The 22115-nt window shown below is 45.1% G+C and overlaps 1 protein-coding gene across 1 annotated transcript in view; it reads left to right on the plus strand.

Annotated features, from left to right (window-relative positions):
• The window catches only part of ITPKA (inositol-trisphosphate 3-kinase A), a 143563-nt gene that overhangs the window by 86186 nt on the left and 35262 nt on the right, over positions 1 to 22115 (plus strand). The gene's annotated exons all lie outside the window — the stretch shown is intronic.

Raw genomic sequence — 22115 nt, forward strand, 5'->3', positions numbered from 1 at the left:
TACCTGAACTGGTATCCGAGATCTGTGTGTCTGAACATGTGCCTATCTCAGTATTCCGTTCCTTTCACTTGAAGCCATACACAAGATTTGGTTTGTAAAAATGCCTTTTACAGTTCCTGTTTTTTCCCTCTTGCCCATGTCAGTGATTCAGCTGCTCCACATGAACAAAGAAGCTCTTTTTCTTAGGCCTCTTTCACACTTCAGTTTTTTACAATCAGTCACAATCCGCCAGGTTTTGAAAAAAACGGATCCGCAATTTTCTTTTGAGGATCCGTTTTTTTCCCCATTGACTTCCATTATTGGCGGATTGTGACGGATTGCCGTCCGTTGCATCCGTTTTTTTTGCGGATCCGCCAAAAGTTGCTGTCCGTCACCATCCTCAAAGATTTCAAAACGGAGCTTGCAACGTTTTTTTCTCTGGCGGATCCTCCAGACACTAATTTAACCCGAAATTCTTTCTGGGTGCCGGACAAGAAAAAAAAAATTCTCTCTCTCTCTCTCTCTCTCTCCTCTTTTCCAGGCAAAAAAAACGGACGCCTGGCATCCGTTGTCATCAGTACTACAACGGATCCGCCATCCGTCCTTTTGGCGGATTTTGACTGATGCAAAAAACTGAAGTGTGAAAGAGGCCTAAAGGGCAGCTCCATAGATGAGGCGTGACTGTTGATAGCATGCTGACTGATATCCAGCTCTCCGCAGTAAGGCAGCAGGGAGCCAACTGTCAGTTAGCATGACGTCAGCATTTACGTCCCATCGACAGAGCAGAAGAGAAGTGAAGCCACTGCTCTGTGTAGGTGATGTCAGCGGAAGCCACTGAATCAGCGGTCTGCAATTGTCCTGTGCTGGGAGAGATCGGTAGTAGGCACAACAGGTTAGCAACTACCTGCCTGTTCTTAGTCCCATAGTAACCAAATTAAATAGTACTGGATAATCTGTTTAAGGCTGAGTGCAGACGTACTTTTTGGCCCTGCGGATTTTTCCCGCACAGAATGGAAGAAATCCGCAGGTCAAATGACCTGCATTTTTCCTGCGGATTTCTTCCATTTTTCATGCGGTTTTCTTGCGGTTTTTGTGCGGTTTTCCATCGCGGTTTTCCCCCTGCGGATTTGGTGACAGGGGAGATGGAAAACCGCACAAAAGAAGTAACATGCCGTGCGGATTTTGTACCGCGGGAAAACCACGCGGAAAAATCCGCAGCGTCTGCACAGCGTTTTTTTTTTACATTGATTTTAAGGCTACTGTACATCACAATGCGGATATGCAGCGTTTCTGAGCGGTAAAATCCGCTGCAAATCTGCATCGTGTGCACACAGCCTAAAGCTTTTCAAACAAGTCCATGAACAACAGGTAGCAGTAGGATTCAACTGTGCGCTGTCCAAGATTTTCAGTAACCTATAGACGTGAAGCTGCAATTTTCATCCTTGACTTGGGTTTCCTTTTTCTCTGCAAAAAAACACACTCATGTGAACTGTCCCTTTGACTATAATGAGAAGTGTTATATCCATGAAAAACACAGCTAGATCAAGTACATAAAGCACGGACGGCAGAATGAGGCCTTATGCCATGTTCACACGTTCAGTATTTGGTCAGTATTTTACATCAGTATTTATAAAGCGAAACCAGGAGTGGAACCATCAGAGGAAAAGTATGATCGAAACACGTCACCACTTCTGTATCTATCACCCACTCCTGGTTTTGGCTTACACCACTTGCCCATCTTTCCAAGGGCTGCCACACAGAATGTTTTTCTTAACATCATGTTGATGGTCCGGTCCATGAGCGCCACTTATCCAGGAAAGTGGTAGCACCAGGATACACAAGTCTAATCCATGGAGACCCCTCTTCACACTTACAAGGCTGAAGTGCTCTTACTACTAACATTTGGATGTCAGACACAACAGGATACTTTCAAGGATCTTTTAGAGTCCAAGGGTCCGAGCTAGTTTGGCGCCACAAGGGGACCTAACAATATTGCAGAGGTTGTCCTAATGTTATGACATTAGATGCATTATTTTTCGACTGGGGTTTCATAAGTTACTTTCTTGAAGAAGCTTCACGTTTAAGCATTGTAGTTTAGTAAATCTGTATTGTACAGTATCATCTGAACATTGTGTGCCCTAGTCAGGGGATTTCCTTCCTTAAACACGTCTCTTTACAGTAAGGGCAGGATGAATAGAGAAGCTGCCCAACTCCAGCTGGAGTCCTCCATCTGCTGTGACGTCTTCTCAGCACTCTGTTACATTTCTCATGTGAAAAAGAGTAATATGTTCTTTCTATTGATAAGATTAGCGAACGTCCAGGTTAACGTGGAAGCTGCTTGCCAGATCTTGAACGGGAACCTGAAAGACTCTGCAGCCTTGGCTGACACCTTCAGACACATCCACCTGTGTTCTCGCTACCATTATGTGGATCCGTCTAATGCTGTGCTCTTGTCTTTATAAGGCCTTATTCAGACATCTGCTTTTTTTTTTCTCATACGTGAAAAAAGCATACAGTTTCCTTCAGTGTATTGGCTCAGTGGTTAGCACTGTTGCTTTTCAGCACTGGGGTCCTGGGTTCAAATCCCATCAAGCACAACATCTGCAAGGAGTGTGTATGTTTTCCCTGTGTTTGTGTGGGTTTCTTTTGGGTTTTCCCACACTCAAGAGACATACTGATAGGGAATTTAGATTGTGAGCTCCAGTGAGCACATTTACGATTATGTCTGTAACGCAATGTAACGGATTTAATGGCTCTATATAAGCAAGTAAAATAAGTTCAGCGTTTGGGCCTGTTCACACTGCGTCCCTGCATTCCATTCATTTTTGAACGGGTCCACTCAAAAAAAAAAGTGGCAGAAAAAGCACTAGCAAAATGATCTAATGATTTGTCCTATTAACTTGGATGATAAAATGACTTAGGCCGGGGTCACACTGGCGAAGAATACGGACGAGTGAGAGGCGTTAAAAGCACGCATTACACACGGACAAATTATTCTCTATGGGTTTGCTCCCAACAGCCGTATATTTCTTGGGCGTATTCTACGCTCCGTGCCAATCGCAGCATGCTGCCATTGTCAGCGTACTATGCCCGTAATACGCCAATGCAAGTCTATGGGTGCGCAAAAAATACGGATTACACGCGGACCACACGTGTGACTTGAGAGAAATACGCAGGTCTTTTGACTGGTGACAGGAAATGGCCCAATCCATCATCTGGAAGCCTAGACATGCAAATCACCTCAAATAGCGCTCCAGACATCCAGGAAGTCAGCCTCCACGGAGTACAGCAGCGTCATGGCGCCATATTTCCTAAATGTGGAGATGCTCATTGTACTGGTACAGGAGCGGCCAGAACTCTGGGACCAACGGGATGCCAATCATGCAAACCGGGCAAGAAAGGAGGCGTCATGGAGGCGCATATGTCGCCAGATGTTCCATGACTTTGGTGATCGGCCACGTGAGGAGCAGCAGAAACTGAGTAAGTACAAGGCCCAAAAATGATTAAAATTACCTCACAACCAAAAATGCATTCAGATTCTGCCCCCCTCCCCTTCCTGTGCTTCTACTTTTTTCCTCATGAGGCGGGTAGATTTTGATGTGACGCATAGTTTCACACTGCCATAATTTTGCCCAGGCCACAAGCTCCTCATCCTCTTAGCCAACCAAGTTATTAAGTGTAGTTACTTGATACATGAACTATTCAGACCCTGTGTATCTGGCCTGGATGGGCCAACTAGATATGCCACCCTGGCTAGAAAGCACACCCCAGAAGGCCACATGCCTTGACTACTGGTAGCAAATGTCACCGATCAAATATGTGAAATTGATAATATTTCCTGTCACATTGCAGTGGAAGATGTTATGAAACGCTGGGGCAGCATCCAGGATCAGTACCGGCGGGAACGTCAGCAGCGGTCCAGGAGTGGGGATGCGGGCTACGTAACAAGAAAATACGTATATTATGACCGCCTCTCCTTCCTCGCCCCAATTGTGGATCTGAGATCGTAATTAGATACCTCACACCACATTGCACCCATACTTTACAGGGCCAAAAATATTGATGTATTTTTGGCTCTGTTCTATTTCATAACAGAACTCAATCCAACCTTACGGATCGAGGAACGGGCTCATAGACAGAGGCCATAATTGATCCTGTAGGGGATGAGGTGGCTGGCCCATCTTCTACCCCAACAAGAAGCATGGGTGAAGAGTCATCAAACGAGAACCCATTGCCTGCCCAACAAACACCACCACCAGGACCGTCTGCTGCTGGCCCATCACCCATACTAGAGGAGCAGGGCAACATGAGCAGCAGCCCAACTGCCCAGATCCGGGGCTCCCCACAGGCTGCTGTAACATCCCGGCGAGGACGAAGAAGGCGGCAGATGGCTGTTCAAGATACCAGGACCAATGTGGACACTGGGGTCCTAAATTACCTATCTAGAGTCAATGCAGATGATGGGGAGGAGGCCTACTCACGTAGCCTTGCCCTTTATCTCCGTGCCCTTTCCCGTGAGGTGAGGATCCGTATTCGAGGATGTTTTCAGATCCTGCATGATGCAAGCACACCATCCAATACCCCATATGAGCTTTTTGAATATCTGGAGAGGTGGCAGCTTTCCCCCAGAAATCTTATGCGCATGAGACCACCCACACAGATGCTTGCTCAAGCAGGGTCTGAACATCCTCAAATACGTGGCCCTACACCTCACCCCCTTCCTCCCCCTTCCCAACCTTCCCTACAGCAGCAACATATGTCTGCCTCTAGCCAACCCCACGAATATGGCCACTTTTTCCCACCCAGTGTTGGAAGCTGGTCCCAACCTGGTTGGGGACGACATGGCTATATTGGTGGGTATGAGACACGGGCCTACCCGCCCCAACAAGAAGCCCCTCAGCAGTATTACTCTGGCCACTACCCCCAACAATCACAGGAGGAAGGTCAGTACCAACATCATGGGCAACAGTATGCCCCCACACAGGGCGATGTTGCTCAAAATAGTCAGCAGCAACCACAGGCTGCTCTCCCGCCTTCTCCTTCCCCAACATTCCACAATTTATAAGTGGCTACAAACATGCAAATTGTTGATCCATACTGTACATCAGTGTCCATAAGCGGACTGATGGCAGGAGATGTCCAGTGTGTTACAACTGGTGCTAAAAATCACAATCCTAAGTAAAAAAAAGGTGCTCTACATCATCAAAATGATGTAAAAACTATAAAACGAACATTTATTATGTAGGTTTTCAAAGCATATTAATAAACCACCATGACAGGCAAGGCTACCTTACGCGTTTCTGAGACATATTACACGTCTGTAAGAAATACAATATTTCACCGCGCTATACTGGTAAAGTCAAAGGATCAAAATAGACTACTCACTTGATAATACATAGAAAAGGCGTGCTGTCCATATAAAATTCGTAAATTTGTGGGCAGCTAACTTTCTTTCCAAATCAAGGCAAACAGCCTCAAGAACATCACACTCTCTCTATGTATTATCAAGTGAGTATTGTAATGTGATCCTTTGAATTTTCCTGTATAGTGCGCTGAAATATTGTCTTTTTTGCAGACATGTAATATGTCTCAGAAACGCGTAAGGTAGCCTTGCCTGTCATGGTGGCTTATTAATATGATTTGAAAACATTCATAATGTTTGTATTATATTTTTTATATCATTTTGATGATGGAGACCTCCTCTTTTTGACTTTGGAATCCAATTGTCTGATGTTGCAATGTTGTTATTGCATTATATATTTTGTTGGATATGTTTGTAAAGTTTATTTTGCAACAATGTTCAAATCTGCAAAATGGCCAATTTGGCCCATTGCCCAAGTTTTACATAGGGCAAGAATATGTTTGCCTTTAAGAAAAAAAACCCTAAAAAAAGGCAAAAGTAAAAATTTACGTCTCTGTCTCAATTCTCAAAAACCGTATCAACATACACTTACCAATGCAATTAAACAGTCATAGATTCAGAATGGGTAGAAATATATATTTTTGGACACACATCAATCCAAAATTTACAACATAGAGACAGCATGCTCTTGCCAAGAAGTTTCCCCCTCAGGTGCCTGAAAGTAATTAGTGAAAATATCACGCACTTTGAGGCCAGAGAGCGGTCTACGTTGAGGGTTGATAGGTGGTCTCACCCTACGCACATTGTCCAGCCTACGCACAACACCAGCAGAGGAGGAACAATCATGTATCCTGGTGAAGTTATGAAGAACCACACACGCTTTCACTACTTCATTAACATTTTGTTCACTCAGCTGAATGGCAGACTGAAGTACACACCATTTTGCACAAAGAATGCTAAAGGAACACTCCACCAGTCGCCTAGCACGTGATAGGCGCAAGTTAAAAATTCTGCGCCTGTGGTCAAGGTTGCGCCGGGGATATGGCCTCATGACATTGCGTGTTAACTGAAACGCCTCATCTGCCACAAGGACATAAGGGACAGATTCTTGAGTGGAGCCTGGTAGCTGGCGTGGTGGTAGATCCAACTGGTTGGTGCGTAGCCGCCGAGCCATAATGGAAGTATTGAAGACTCTAGAGTCTCCCGTCCTTCCATAGGCCCCAATGTCAACAATTATAAACTTGTATTGAGGGTCGGCCAGAGCCAACAATACAACAGAAAAGTATTGTTTATAATTGAAGAATTGGGAGCCAGAGTTCGGCGGCTTACGCACCCGGATATGTTTGCCATCAAGGGCCCCAATACAATTTGGAAACTGGCATTCCTCCTCAAAGTCCCTTGTTATCCTCAACCAGTCTTCCATCCTGGGCTCGGGCATGATGACTTGATGTAGTCTTGTCCAGATTTCACTACATGTTGACCTGACTATGCCAGAAATGGTAGATCTTCCAATCAGAAGCTCATGGTGTAGGGCAGCATAAGACAGGCCAGTGGCCAGGAAGCTGAAGAACAACAGAAAAGGAATATTTTAGAATGCACACATTTACAAAACAAACAGGTCCATACATAACAAACTTGGTAGGATTTCAGAGCAAATAACACACACATCTTTGTTTGCACAATGAGTTAGTGATATTCAGTACATATTACACATAACATTCTGGTCTGTAAGTTCACACATAGGTGGACTAAGATGAGGGCATAAAAGTTACTCCAAGAAGCAAAAAATACATACTTTGGGCAACACATCATGAACATTGAGAATGTGGTTGTGTAGTACATACCGTATTGTGAGTAGAAGTCGCTCCTCTGCAGATATAGCTTTGCGCATCCTTGTGTCCTGAAAGGTTATCCCAGGGCGCACTGTCTCCAAGAGTCTATCAAATGTTGCAAGGCTCATGCGACAGTATTGGTAGAATTTATCCGGATGCTCCCGCAGAGAAGAATAGAGGCGGTGAAAATGACCTCTTGTGAGTCGTTGCCTCAAAAGTGGATGTACCCACATGCGTCTCCTCCTCCGCGGATCCACTATCACTGGGTATGGTTGGCCAAAGCGGCGTGACAAAAGCCAGTTGAAGAGAACCTGCTCAGTTGTGTTGAAAGTCAGACTGTTTGCCATGTTGCACATACAACAGCAACACACCTAGTGAAGGCAAGGTCACAAATGGACAGAATGGAGGCAGCCACCTGTTCCTGAGCCAATAAATAGGGTGCAGGCTAAAGATTTAAATAGTTGGCAGGCCTCAACATCGTTAAATGTCCATTTTGCAAGCCTGCGAGAAAATCTCGCCATACGGATTACATATGGATGCTGACATGCGCAAAATACGCGACCACACCTTGCTTACGGATGACATACAGAGCACTATTTAGGGGTCATTCATCCGTATTACGCCTGTAAACTACGGACCGTATTTTGCGTCGGTTAATGTGACCCCGGCTTTACTGTTCTTATGCTCAGTCTTTTGAATAGGAAGATGCTCATTACTATACAATAGGAGTGAATCGGGAGGTTAAAATAATGTCCTGGTGCCTTCTTGAGCATTGTTCCGTCAAAAGAATGGCAGTGTTTTCTTCGTTGTTTAATGGATTTAAAAAAAATGTCAGGAAGAAACCAGTAAAAAGAAAGCTTCAGGTTTACAAAACTCCAAAGAAAAGGAGCGATTCGTTCGTAAAAAATGGATGTTTTTGACATCCTTCAAAAAAGACAGTGTGAACATAACCTTTCAGTTTTTACCTTCAGTGGGCTTTGCCTTCAGTCTTGTGACATTTTGAATGCCGGCGTCTTTTGCTCTGTGCTGTGCAGAATGAGCATGTCAATTCCTTGCCGAACCCTGAAGCAGTTAAAAGAAGTGATGTAAGATGGAACATGTGCACAGCAATGTCGTTTTGATACCGCTGTGCATTACGTTGCTTTTATGTGGTACTTTTCTGGCACATTTTGGATGCAATCCTCCTGACGGAAGACTCTACCCCTACAATGTAAAAAACAGACAGCACATGGATTATAGAAGGATGGCATCTGTGTGCCGCTCAGTGATTTTCTCGGATCCATAGTCTTGTGTAAGTCATCTTGATCCTGGATTCATATCAAAATCTGCCATGTCTCCGCCTTTCTTTGCGGACCACTTGGTGCGTAGACTATAATTGGTATGTGACGTATCTGTGGAGAACACCGATAGCACACGTACATGATAAACAGACGTCTGGATGATTTCTTCATAGCATTGGGGAACACCTGGCAATTTCATGGCTCTAACCTTGGCAGGCGGTTAATGATTTACTCTTGCACAAGTCATGCTTAGGAAACCAAGGCTGATAATCTGCTAAAAAGAATAAAGACATCAGAAGCCAATCATTAGATTAAAAAAGACGCCACATTAGAAGTAACAATATCCTTGACCCTGCTCAAGGATGGAACAGGTTGTTTCCAAGCCTTATTCTATTTAAATCTTGAAAAAAAATGCAAGAGTCTCTGCAGCTAAACCCAATATCCCATTCACCCCTTTGTCACACTCAGATGGGTTCAGGAACCTGAGATATGGGACGCTGTTTAAAGGGGTGTTCCCATCTCCAAGATCCTATTCCAATGTGTCATAGGTGTAATAATAATAATATTAGCAAATACCTTCAATTAGAAATGTAGTATAGTTCTTCTGATTCGCTATGTCACTTACCCGATGTGCAGGGCATTGCAGGAGCTTAGGTATCCAAGGTTACAACCTTTGGAATGCTCCCAAATCCCGCAATGCACAGTTACAGCCATGACTTTGGTTCTGTACAGGAATATTGAAGGGATAGACGCCAATAGGTGCAATGCAAGACGTGAGAGTTGGAGAGTAAATATATAATTTGGGATCTGAAAAAGTTAGGGGTCATTTTATTTAAGTCATATCCTTCAAAATAGTCAGTCCCAATTTTAAAATGTCTTACTGCTTATGTTTATTCCAGAGATTTTAAACTTTTTATATAGTTCTACTTTTTGTGGTTTGTGGTCTACCACCAAGGGGGTGGTGCTCACAAGGTAAATATGCAAAGTAGCCTAAAGACACCCCCCCAGAGAATCATGTGAGTCACGCTCCATTGGCAAGAACGATAAAATGTGGCACTAAATAAAAAGGTACATATCTCTGATACTATATAGTGGATTTACTTTTGACCTGGTTAGACTTCTTCTTTAATAATAAATCATTTCATAGAATCCTAGAAGGTTAGAGTTGGAAGGGACCTCCTGGGTCATCTGGTCCAATCCCCTGCTCAAAGCAGGATTCGCTAAATCATCCCAGACAGATGTCTGTCCAGCCTCTGTTTGAAGACTTCTTTTGAAGGAGAACTCACCACTTCTCGTGGCAGCCTGTTCCACTCATTGATCACTCTGTCAAAAAGTTTTTTCTAATATCTAATCTGTATCTTCTCCCTTTCAATTTTATTCCATTGCTTCTAGTCTGTCCTTGTGCAAATGAGAATAAGGATGATCCGTCTACAATGTGACAGCCTTTCAGATATTTGTAGACAGCTATTACGTCTCCTCTTAGCCTTCTTTATTGCAATCATACTGATTATACACTTCAGTAAAAGAGAATTGTACATGCTGGTGCACTGAGGCAGAAAAACTACATGAACATTCACACTTAACTTTAAAGGAAAAGTAAGCATAGAAAATCCACATAGATCTCTGCATCTCCTTCTTTTACTTTTTCACGATTGCAGAATTATTTTCATTATTGAGCTGCACATAGCGCCATCATTTTTTTCATTTTTCCGTTAACGTGCCTGAATGAAGGCTTGTCTTTATCAGAAGGAGTCAGCCATGGTTCATCTCCTTAATCCTGTGTCTGGCTGAGAGACAACTGGCTGCAGCAGATGCCTTCCCTCTCTTTTGTGTTTCTAGTTAAAGAGAGAGCCCTCTCTTACCTAGAAATGCCACTCAGTTGTTTCATGTTCAAAAATGATTCAGATGGGCAGGAGATAAATCCATTTTCTAAAAGGCTCTAATTTGACAACATAATAAAAATTCTTTAAAGGCAAACACTGATTCCTGGAGCACTGTGAATCACCCAATCCGAACTAAACAGCACATTAGGCTGTTGAGTTTGGCTAAGAAGACCCATGGTCGATCTAGAAAATGTAGTCCATACACAGATTGTGAAACTTGGACGTGTGAGAGCATCCTACTTTTATAATTTTTTAAGTGTAATAGATTGGCTCACTCTGCTGCACACAGAGGTAGAAACAAGAACACTGCCTCTTTAAGGCTACTTTCACACTTCAGGTTTTCGGCGTCAGGCGCGATCCGGCGTCGTGCCGGAACGCCGGATCCGGCAAATGTTTAGTAAAACCGGATGTGACTGATCCGGTTTTCTGCCGGATCCGTCTTTTTCTTGACAGACAAAACCGGATCCGTCTCATCCGGTTCATCCGTTTTTCTATCCGTTTTTCGACGGATTACGCCGGATCCAGTTTTTAAAATTGACCCTTGTGGCCTTCCGAACGGGATTGGCTACTGGAAAACTATATATAGCATGTTCCTACAGCCCTTCTTTGACAGGTTGTAGAGGAGAAAGTGCAGGTTGGAGAGAAGAGCAAGTTATTGGCGAAGATGGATGTTGTCATTGGAAATATTTTGAAGAATTTGGCGGATTTTATAGCGGAGGCGAATCGTTTGAGGGTGATTGTTCTGGAGAAGGAGAGAGCGAGACAGCAGCGCATCAGGCATCGTAGACGACGTTTGTGGATCCACCCCATCACAGCCAAGAGAATGACGCGTGGGGTCTATTCTACACTCTGCATGGACCTTCGACGAAACCCGGATAAATTTTTTGGATATGTTAGGATGAAAATGGAGAATTTTGATTACTTGGTGGAGCGCATTGCACACCTCATAAGAAAAGCGGACACCTATTGCCGCTTCTCTGTTTCACCCGCAGAGCGTCTGATGGTGACTTTAAGGTAAGCCACATTTATTGGATGTGATCGCATCAGAGCACACTTTCACTGCAATCTTGTTGGTGGTAGTTTGTATCTCCAAGTGTTATAGCTCAGTTTTGGTATGTAATGCTGTGATTTAAAACTAATTTATTGTTTTTTAATTCCCCACAGATTTCTTGCAACTGGAGAATCCCTTTCGTCACTGCATTTCCAGTACAGACTCGGGATTTCCACCATATCTGGAATAGTGAAGTACACATGCCGTGCACTGTGGGACTCCTTAGCTGAAGAGTTTTTACCAGAGCCCACAACAGAGAGGTGGATTGAAATTGCTGACAAGTTTCAACAGATATGTCAGTTTCCCAACTGCTTGGGCGCTGTGGACGGGAAACATATCCGCATTGTCAGCCAGCTGGATCGGGATCGGAATATTTCAATTACAAGAAATATTTTTCAATTGTCCTCATGGCCATCGCTGACGCGGAATACAAATTTATTGCGGTTGATATTGGGGCCTATGGCCGCTCCAATGACTCTCAAGTTTTCAAACTGTCTGCCATGGGGCGTAAACTGTATGGAAACACCTTCCAGTTCCCACCACCTAGACCGCTGCCGCAAACATCTGGTCCACCTATGCCATTTGTCTGTGTAGGGGATGAAGCCTTCCAGCTGTCAGAACACCTTTTGAAACCGTACTCTAGCAGAGGATTGACAAGACCAAAATGCATTTTTAATTACCGCCTCACAAGAGCAAGAAGAATGGTTGAATGTACCTTTGGTATTCTGACAGCCAAATGGCGGGTCCTGTTGACTGCGATCAACCTCAAGACAGAAACTGTGGACGAGGTGATCAAAGCGTGCGTGGTACTCCACAATTTTGTTATCTGCAAGGAACCCATTTCCATTGAGGACACCTCTGAAGAAACCACCTTGCAAGATTACCATGACATTACCACTAGAAGTTCTGTGACGGTTTCAGTAATGAGGGACAATTTTGCACTATACTTTATGTCACCTCAAGGCAGAGTACACTGGCAGGATGACAGAGTGTGAAAGATTTGTGCCCAACCAAACTTGTGTACCTTCTGTACCAACAGTATATACCTTTGCCAACCAAAGTTGGCTATCTTGTCATGGTCTCTATTTTTAGCTTTAGGCCACAGGTGTGTACCTGGTTGTGTTTTATGCAAAGTATTTCACCTTTTAACAAAAGTTGTGTACATTGTTAGGAAATCACCAACAATAAACACAACTTTTTAGGTGAAATACTTTGCTTCAAACACAACCAGGAACACAACTGTGGCAAAAAGCTAAAATTTACCCACAGTTATATACCTAGTTTTGAATACCATTTCACCTTTTAAATACCCTGTATTTAACCTTTTTCGCCGCAGAAAGAAATGACAGACAACCAGTGTAAAATAATTTAACTTTTATTGAAAAATGTTTTTTTTAGTAAACTTTTTTAAAATTTTAATAAACTTGTTTAATAAAGCTTTGAAACTATAAAACTGAAACCATAAAACTGGTCATTTTTATTTAAATACACACATTATAAATCTGTGTAGTGTGTGGTGGAAATACTGCTGTAGGGGCTGCGGGACACTTCGACACTGGGAGTGTGGAGAGAGGACTGGGATCGTGGTGGGGAAGGAACAGTTAGAGGTGAAGGTGTGGAAAAAACTACAGAATGGGTGGACATGTGGGAAGCAGAAGAGGTGGTGGGTGGTGGAGTGGAGGGATGGGCAGGGACTGTAGGAGCAGATGATGTTGATGGCAAGTTGTATGGGGAAGGAGTTTGGTACGGGGCAGGTTGCTGGAAGTGGGGAGATGTCTGGTACGGGGCAGGTTGCTGGAAGTGGGGAGATGTCTGGTACGGGGCAGGTTGCTGGAAGTGGGGAGATGTCTGGTACGGGGCAGGTTGCTGGAAGTGGGGAGATGTCTGGTACTGGGGAGGTTGCTGGTACTGGGGAGTTTGCAGGTACTGGGGAGGTTGCTGGTACTGGGGAGGTTGCTGGTACTGGGGAGGTTGCTGGTGCTGTGGAGGTTGCTGGTGCTGTGGAGGTTGCTGGTGCTGTGGAGGTTGCTGGTGCTGTGGAGGTTGATGGTGCTGTGGAGGTTGATGGTGCTGGGGAGGTTGATGGTGCTGGGGAGGTTGATGGTGCTGGGGAGGTTGATGGTGCTGGGGAGGTTGATGGTGCTGGGGAGGTGGATGATGCTGGGGAGGTGGATGGTATGTAATAGGAGGGGGAGGATGGAAAGTGGCTGGAGGGGGTGTAGATGTAATAGGAGGGGAAGGATGGAAAGTGGCTGGAGGGGGTGTAGATGTAATAGGAGGGGGAGGATGGAAAGTGGCTGGAGGGGGTGCAGGTGGAGGAACTACTGTGGTGGGAGGAGGAGGTTGGGAGGTAACTTGCTGGAGAGCAGCGTGGCATGAATGCATTACATGCATCTGCTGGGCAGGAGAGAGCGTTTCCATGCGCTCCACAACAGACCTGAAAAAGGTGTGGTTTGGCGAAGATCTTGCTTCTGAATGCATGGTTTGCAGAAGTGTCTTCACCTCCAGAATGCTGGAGTTGATCTGCTGATAGCCTGCGGAGATTTGCTCTGACAAGACTTTTAGACAGTTCTGGAAAGATGCATTCAGATGCAAGAACTCTGGCGCATAAGTCTTTTCCCGACCCCTCTGCCGCTGCCGCCCAGTACCCGCAGGTGTACTAGAGGTGGCAGGGGCAGAAGGGTGGGGTAAAGGGAAAGCGATCTCCTCACCAGCAGCTTCATGTAATGCAGGCGGCCACGATGCTCCTGTGCTGGTGGATGGGACAGATGGGTCGAATGTGTGGGAAGGCTGGGAAGGTGCAGATGTACCGGGGCGGTCGAAGTCTCCCTCGTTGCCGGTCTCCTCAGGGATCGCCTCAGAAGGGTCCAATCGTGCAGGCTCCCGAGTGCTGCTCACCGTGCTGTGGAATAAAGAGAAAAAAAAACAATTAAAATAGTGACATGGTATGGCCCTGGCTGAAAAAAAAAAGTTACATCTAAACATTTTTTTGTCACATGTGGTGTGTAATATTTACCTTCTGGTGAGCGTTGTCTCCCGGAGGAACGACAGGGCTCGTGCGTACTTGTACTTGCTCCTGCGTCCTCCAGATCCACTCGGGGCCCGCATCTCTTTATTGAACTCCTTCTTGAAACGATCCCTCACAGACCGCCACCGCTTCACAATTCTCTCCCCTGAAACGAGAAAGGACAAAGTGGTTAGTATACAACATCAGTGTTTCCCAAACTCCAGTCCTCATGGTCCCCAGGGGTCATGTTTTCAGGATTTCCAAAGTAAATAGAAATCCTGAACACATGATCCGTGGGGACCACGAGGACTGGAGTTCGGGAAACACTGGTTTAAATCAAGCAACCGGTACTGTATATACTTACGCTCTTTAATCTGGGCCCGAGCTTCGAGGTCCTCCCAGCGGTCCACAAGGAGCGAACAGATTTCCTCCCAGAGTCGTCGGGTAACAATCAGGTCAGCGTGGCGGCGGTCAGCCATATTCCAGAGCGGCTCCCTTTCTCTGACGAGATCGATGAGGCGGTCGACATCAATCCCTCCATCCTCACCGTCAGAGTCGGGAGCACGCTGTGAAGGCTGTTAAAGAAAAAGACAAAAATAACATAATTAGCCTCCACAAAAGAAATGAAATAAAAAGTGCAAAAAAAACAAAGCAAAAATATTTATACTTACACGCTGGTAACCGCCGCGTTGCTGTCGCCGACGACCCTGGGAGGCACTGCGAGGACCACTTGGCCGAGCACCAGATTGGGAAGACTAGAGAAGAAAACAAAAAATGTTATGTCTTTGGATGTAGGCATTTGTTTGCTGTGTGTGGTCTGCAGAACATTGTTTTCTATGTGTTGTGTGTAGTGTGATGTTGTGTTTCTGCGTTTGATGCAAAAAACTTACCAATTGTGAGCCCACTCCAAGTGTCTGTCCACCCCTTCCTTCTTCTTCTGGGAGCTCCTCTTCATCTTGTGATTCCTGTTTTGAAATAAAAGGCAATGAATACACATATATTACAGAGATGATGGATTTTGGAAATAAAAACTTACCGTCAAACGCTGACGATGCGAAGGAGGGCTCCCAGAAGATGTGCTGTCTTCCTCATGGCCAGACTCCATGGCTGTGGGTGGTGTTTCTGCTGCTGCCATTGCTGCTGCTGCTGCATCTATTGGGCGGCTGTTGAATAAAGAGAAACAAAGGGCCAATGAATATCTTGATATTCCATAGCCCTAGTTTGGAGGAATGGGGGATTTGATAATTACCGTCTCTCATCTGCTGCTGGACTCCCCTCCCGTTGTTCAGCATGCTGCTCCATTTGGGGTGGTGCTGATGGTGCTGCTGCTGCAGATGTCTGCTGCCTTCTCCTGCTCCTGGTTCTTGGCTTGGGTGGCATGTTGGGTGTGGCTGAGGGTCCCATTGTCTTGCTTTTATATATGTCCTGTGGGCAGAGCTACTGAGCATGCTCAGACCAAAAAAACCGGATCCGGCCGCCGAATCCGGCTGTCGCCGGATCCGGCGCATTGCGGCGCTCATAGGCTTTCATTGTATGAAAAAGCCGGACACGCCGGATCCGGTGTGTCCGGCTTTTTCGATGGATACAAAAAACGTTACAGTCACCGTTTTTTCCAGACGCCGGATCGCGTCACATTGCCGGATCCGGCGAAAATCGGATGAAACGCATGGCCATCCGGCTCGATCCGGCTCTAATGCAAGTCAATGGGGGGGAAACCGGATCCGGCATTGCATTTCGACGGATCCGGTTTTAGTCAAAAGCGCCGGATCGCGCCTGAAGCAGAAAACCTGATGTGTGAAAGAGGCCTTAGGCTACTTTCAGACTTCCGGCTTTTTGATTCCGGCACCCTGCGGCAAAAATTTCCCAAACCGGATCCGGAGATATGTGGTGCCGGATCAGGCTTTTACCCCATTGGGATACATTGTTGGCGGATGATGCCGCATTAACACGCAGCGTGTCCGGCTTTTCCTGGATCCGGCGAAAAGTGACGATGCAGCGTTGTGAAAAAACGTTGCATGCAACGTTTTTTCCCTCTGCCGCACCGCTTTTCTCTACTGCGCATGCCCGGCATATTTCCTCGGGCGTCAATTAACCCTGCAAGCGGCGGCAAAAATAACATCTCTCCGCGTCAATTAACCCTGCAAGCGGATCTCTCCACGTCAACCCTGCAAGCGGATCTCTCCATGTCAATTAACCCTGCAAACGGATCTCTCCGCATCAATTAACCCAGCAAGCGGATCTCTCCACGTCAATTAACCCTGCAAACGGATCTCTCCACATCAATTAACCCAGCAAGCGGATCTCTCCACGTCAATTAACCCTGCAATCGGATCTCTCCGCATCAATTAACCCAGCAAGCGGATCTCTCCACGTCAATTAACCCTGCAAGCGGCGGTAAAAAATAAAATCTCACTCTCTCTCACTCTCTCTCATATTCACTCACATTTGCTGATCTGTTCCTTTAAATTTCTCCTCCACCGTATCCGGCTAAATGAAGCATCCGGTGTCTGCGTTTTCAGCCGCATCCGGTACTACGACTTTTCACCGCAGGCCGCCGGATTCCAAAGCCGGATGTCTGAAAGTAGCCCAACAGGGCTGTGGAGTCGGTAAGCCAAACCTGCAACTCCGACTCCTCAATTTCCCTTACACCGACTCTGACTCCCACATATATTGCTTATATTTAAGTGAAAAATTTATTGTAGTACAATGTGAACATCAGACATTCAGGCTATGTGCCCACGTTGCGTGTTAAAACGCACACAGAAAACCGGACTCCTTCCCAGAAATCGCTCGGTTTTTACCGCGATTATGAACGCGATTTTGCCGCGATTTTCGCGTGCGATATTCAAGTACTTTCCAAGCGATTTGAAGCATCGCTTGGAAAGTGATTGACAGGTTGGTCACACTCGTCAAACATAGTGTTTGACAAGTGTGACCAGGTTTTTACTATTGAGGCTGCCTATGCGGCATCAATAGTAAAAGATAGAATGTTAAAATGCTAAAAAAAATAAAAAAATCGGGGTATATTTACCTTCTGGCGTCCCTCGCTGCCATCCCGGGCCACAGCGTTCCCAGTAATGCCTTGCGAGACCTGTGATGACGTAGTCTCGCGTTGCTATAGCGATCTCGCGAGATCGCTAGAGTCACTCGAGACTACGTCATCACAGGGCCTTGCCGCAAGGCATTACTGGGAACGCTGAGGCCCGGGAATGCAGCGCGGGACGTCGGAAGGTAAATATACTCCAATTTTTTATTTTTTATTCTTTTTTTTACAGGGGTATGGTACCCAGGGCCTGGAGGACAGTCTCCTCTCCTCCACACCGTGGGTGCCAACCACACATGAGACGCTTAACTTCCTGCATGGTGGGCATAGCCACATGTGGGAAGTAAGCGATTCTCATGCATTCCTATGGGTGCGGAATCGCGGCAATTCTTTGCGATTCCCTCCCAAAAGAATGAGCATGCTGCGATTTTTTCCGCGATGCGATTCCGCCGCGGAAAAAAGCGCAGCATTAGCACAGCATGTGCGGAATGCCATAGGAATGCATGGGGGGCATTCTGTACACAATTTTTAAATGTTTTCGCGCCGAAAATCGCGGCAAAAACGCTTAAAAATCGCTACGTGGGCACACAGCCTCAATCATTTTTATGATATAATAATCAAGATATTTAGACAGAACATAATATATATTTATTGGAATACAACTTTAGAACACAAAAAACTGTAATAAATTGTAAATATGTAATATCGAATATACACTCACTGGCCACTTTATTAGGTACACCATGCTAGTAACGGGTTGGACCCCCTTTTGCCTTCAGAACTGCCTCAATTCTTCGTGGCAGAGATTCAACAAGGTGCTGGAAGCATTCCTCAGAGATTTTGGACCATATTGACATGATGGCATCACACAGTTGGCGCAGATTTGTCAGCTGCACATCCCTGATGCGAATCTCCCGTTCCACCACATCCCAAAGATGCTCTATTGGATTGAGATCTGGTGACTGAGGAGGCCATTTGAGTACAGTGAACTCATTGTCATGTTCAAGAAACCAATCTGAGATGATTCGAGCTTTATGACATGGCGCATTATCCTGCTGAAAGTAGCCATCAGATGTTGGGTACATTGTGGTCATAAAGGGATGGACATGGTCAGCAACAATACTCAGGTAGGCTGTGGCGTTGCAACGATGCTTAATTGGTACCAAGGGGCCCAAAGAGTGCCAAGAAAAAATTCCCCACACCATGACACCACCACCACCAGCCTGAACCGTTGATACAAGGCAGGATGGATCCATGCTTTCATGTTTACGCCAAATTCTGACCCTACCATCCGAATGTCGCAGCAGAAATCGAGACTCATCAGACCAGGCAACGTTTTTCCAATCTTCTACTGTCCAATTTCGATGAGCTTGTGCAAATTGTAGCCTCAGTTTCCTGTTCTTAGCTGAGAGGAGTGGTACCCGGTGTGGTCTTCTGCTGCTGTAGCCCATCTGCCTCAAAGTTCGACGCACTGTGCGTTCAGAGATGCTCTTCTGCCTACCTTGGTTGTAACGGGTGGCAATTTGAGTCACTGTTGCCTTTCTATCAGCTCGAACCAGTCTGCCCATTCTCCTCTGACCTCTGGCATCAACAAGGCATTTCCGGCCACAGAACTGCCGCTCACTGGATTTTTTTTCTTTTTCGGACCATTCTCTGTAAACCCTAGAGATGGTTGTGCGTGAAAATCCCAGTAGATCAGCAGTTTCTGTAATACTCAGACCAGCCCTTCTGGCACCAACAATCATGCCACGTTCAAAGGCACTCAAATCACCTTTCTTCCCCATACTGATGCTCGGTTTGAACTGCAGGAGGTTGTCTTGACCATGTCTACATGCCTAAATGCACTGAGTTGCCGCCATGTGATTGGCTGATTAGAAATTAAGTCTTAACACACAGTTGGACAGGTGTACCTAATAAAGTGGCCAGTGAGTGTATATATATATATATATATATATATATACTCGCGTATAAGCCGACCCCCCTAATTTTGCCACAAAAAACTGGGACAACTTATTGACTCGAGTATAAGCCTAGGGTGGTGAAATGCTCCATAGATTATTCCCCCATATGGTGTCCCCAGAAGAAGCTCCATAGATTATTCCCCCATATGCTGCCCCATAAGAAGCTCCTTAGATTATTCCCCCATATGCTGACCCCATAAGAAGCTCCTTAGATTATTCCCCCATGTGCTGCTGCTCCTGCATGTAAAAATAAAAAAAATGACATAGTCACCTCTCCGTCGCTGGGTGTCAGATACTCACCTGTCCTGCATCCATGGCTGCTCACCGCTATCTGCCACGTCATCGGTCAGTGACATTCAGACTGCAGGGGGCGCGGCGTGCACTAATCACATCACCGCGCCCTCTGCTCTCTGAAGTCACTGACCGATGACAGACAGCAGCAAGCAGCCATGGACGCAGGACAGGTGAGTATCGCTATACTTACCCGTCCTGACGCTGACTCTTGAGCCCCCAGCTTCTCTGCGCTCTCTCTTCCTGCGTTCAGCGGTTATGTGATACCGCTCTTTAAAACTCATGAATATGCACATATTCATGAGTTTTAATGAGCGGTACCACGTGACCGCTGAAGCAGGGTGGATAAAAATCAATGTTTTTTTAAAAAAAAATAAAAAAAATCGGATTTTTTTTATTTAAATCGGATTTTTTTTATTTAAATCGGATTTTTTTCAATAAACTGCTTTTTGAGGAAAATATTTTACCATCCAAAGGTTCTTCCATCATGAGATAAAGCTGAGTTGTTTAACTCAGTAGAATAAAGGCTGTATATGTGTAACATTCACAATGCCATGCTCTTCCAGAGGTTTCTGTAGGATTAGTGGGCAGTTTCTCTCCTATATTATCACAGACGCTCGCTTTACTTACGCAGTTCTCAAAACTGAATTTGACTCCGCAGAGGTCCCAGCCTCTTCTTCACGGCAAAAATGTTACAACATGAACAGAGTTGAGAAAAAGACCTTAATCCTATTGTTCTACAAACCTATGAATACAGAATCAACCCCTTCAGTGCCAAGTCCAAGAAGTTAGACAATATGTTTCTGATTGTTTGGAGTGGAATAGATCTGCACAACACAAGAAGAATGTGAATCTAAGTGTGAGGAGGAGGAAGGGCAAGCAGACAAGAAAATGAAAGTGAAACTTTGAGCACAATACTGCAGCATAGCCACAGACAGACAAGTCTGGATCTGTTTGTGTGTACGATCTGAGGTTTATTACATTCTTTCCTTATAATGACAGCAGGCCGTAAAAGAGACCCAGTTTGGGAATATTTTAATGAAGCTCCTTCGCCTATCGGTAAGGCAGGCATGCGTGCAAAATGCAAACGATGCAACAAAGAGATGCAAGGCCTGGTGGCGCGAATGAGGCAACATCATGAGAAGTGCGGTGATGAAGATGACCAAAGAAACACTTCTGAACAGGCAGGATCTTCAGGTTGGTAAACATTTTTATTGAATCCTATTACTAAAGACTGAACTGTCATGTGTGAGAAAAATTATATTTCTTATTACTGCATGTTACTGTCATTTGGTACAGTTATGAAGAAAAACAAATATTCCTTTTGGGGCAGGGGCAGTGATGTGTTGTGTACAATAAGCAGAAATTGTATAAACAATAAAATAACAGCATTGACTTTTTTTGTTTAGGGGAATTCATGGATTCTGGAAACTATCCACCTCCAAGATCACCATCATCCTGTTCTACAGTTTCAGAGTTATCCATCCAGGATAGTGCTTCCAGCATCATCATCAGACACCCACAGCCACATATCACCATCACCCAAAAGGAAGAAAAAACCTTTACCTCCTGGAACCACCATAGATAGGTTTGTGATAAGAACTAGCAGATTAGAAAAAGAGTTGATTGATAAAAAAATTGCCCAGTTTATTTATGCAACGAACTCTTCTTTCCGTCTGACTGAGAACCCACATTTCATTAATATGGTTCAGTCACTGAGACCAGGATACAGTCCACCCAGCAGAGCTGATGTTGCAGGGAAACTGCTGGATCAAGTGTATGACAGAGAAATGGAGCAATGTGCAACAGCTCTGGAGGGTAAAATTGTTAACCTAAGTATTGATGGGTGGAGTAATGTCCACAATGATCCTATTGTATGTGCTTGTATAACAACAGAAGAAGGTAAAGTCTTCCTTGCACAAACAACTGATACGTCAGGAAATGCACACACAGCAGAATACTTACAAGAAGTGGCAGAAAAAGCTATAACTACATGTGAACAAAAATTCAAATGTCTAGTACGTAGTTTGGTCACTGACAATGCTGCAAACGTATCCAAGATGAGAAGAGATTTAGAAGAGCAGGGAGGGAATACAAAGCTGCTAATAACATATGGTTGCAGTGCTCATTTGCTGCACCTCTTAGCCAAAGACTTAAGTGTTCCAGAAATAAAGGCTAATGTTGTTGAAATTGCTAAATACTTCCGTAATAATCATTTTGCTGCAGCAGCTCTGAAAAGGATGGGTGGAACCAAGCTAACGCTCCCACAAGATGTTAGATGGAACTCTGTGGTGGACTGTTTTGAGCAGTATATCAAAAACTGGCCTATTCTGATGACACTTTGTGAAGAAAATCGAGATAAAATAGATGGCACTGTCACGGCCAAAATCCTCAAGATTGGGCTTAAGAGAAATGTTGAACATATG

The sequence above is a fragment of the Dendrobates tinctorius genome, unplaced genomic scaffold (assembly GCF_039654945.1).
Source record: "Dendrobates tinctorius isolate UK_male_01 unplaced genomic scaffold, ASM3965494v1 ptg000208l, whole genome shotgun sequence".
NCBI classification, from domain to species: domain Eukaryota; kingdom Metazoa; phylum Chordata; class Amphibia; order Anura; family Dendrobatidae; genus Dendrobates; species Dendrobates tinctorius.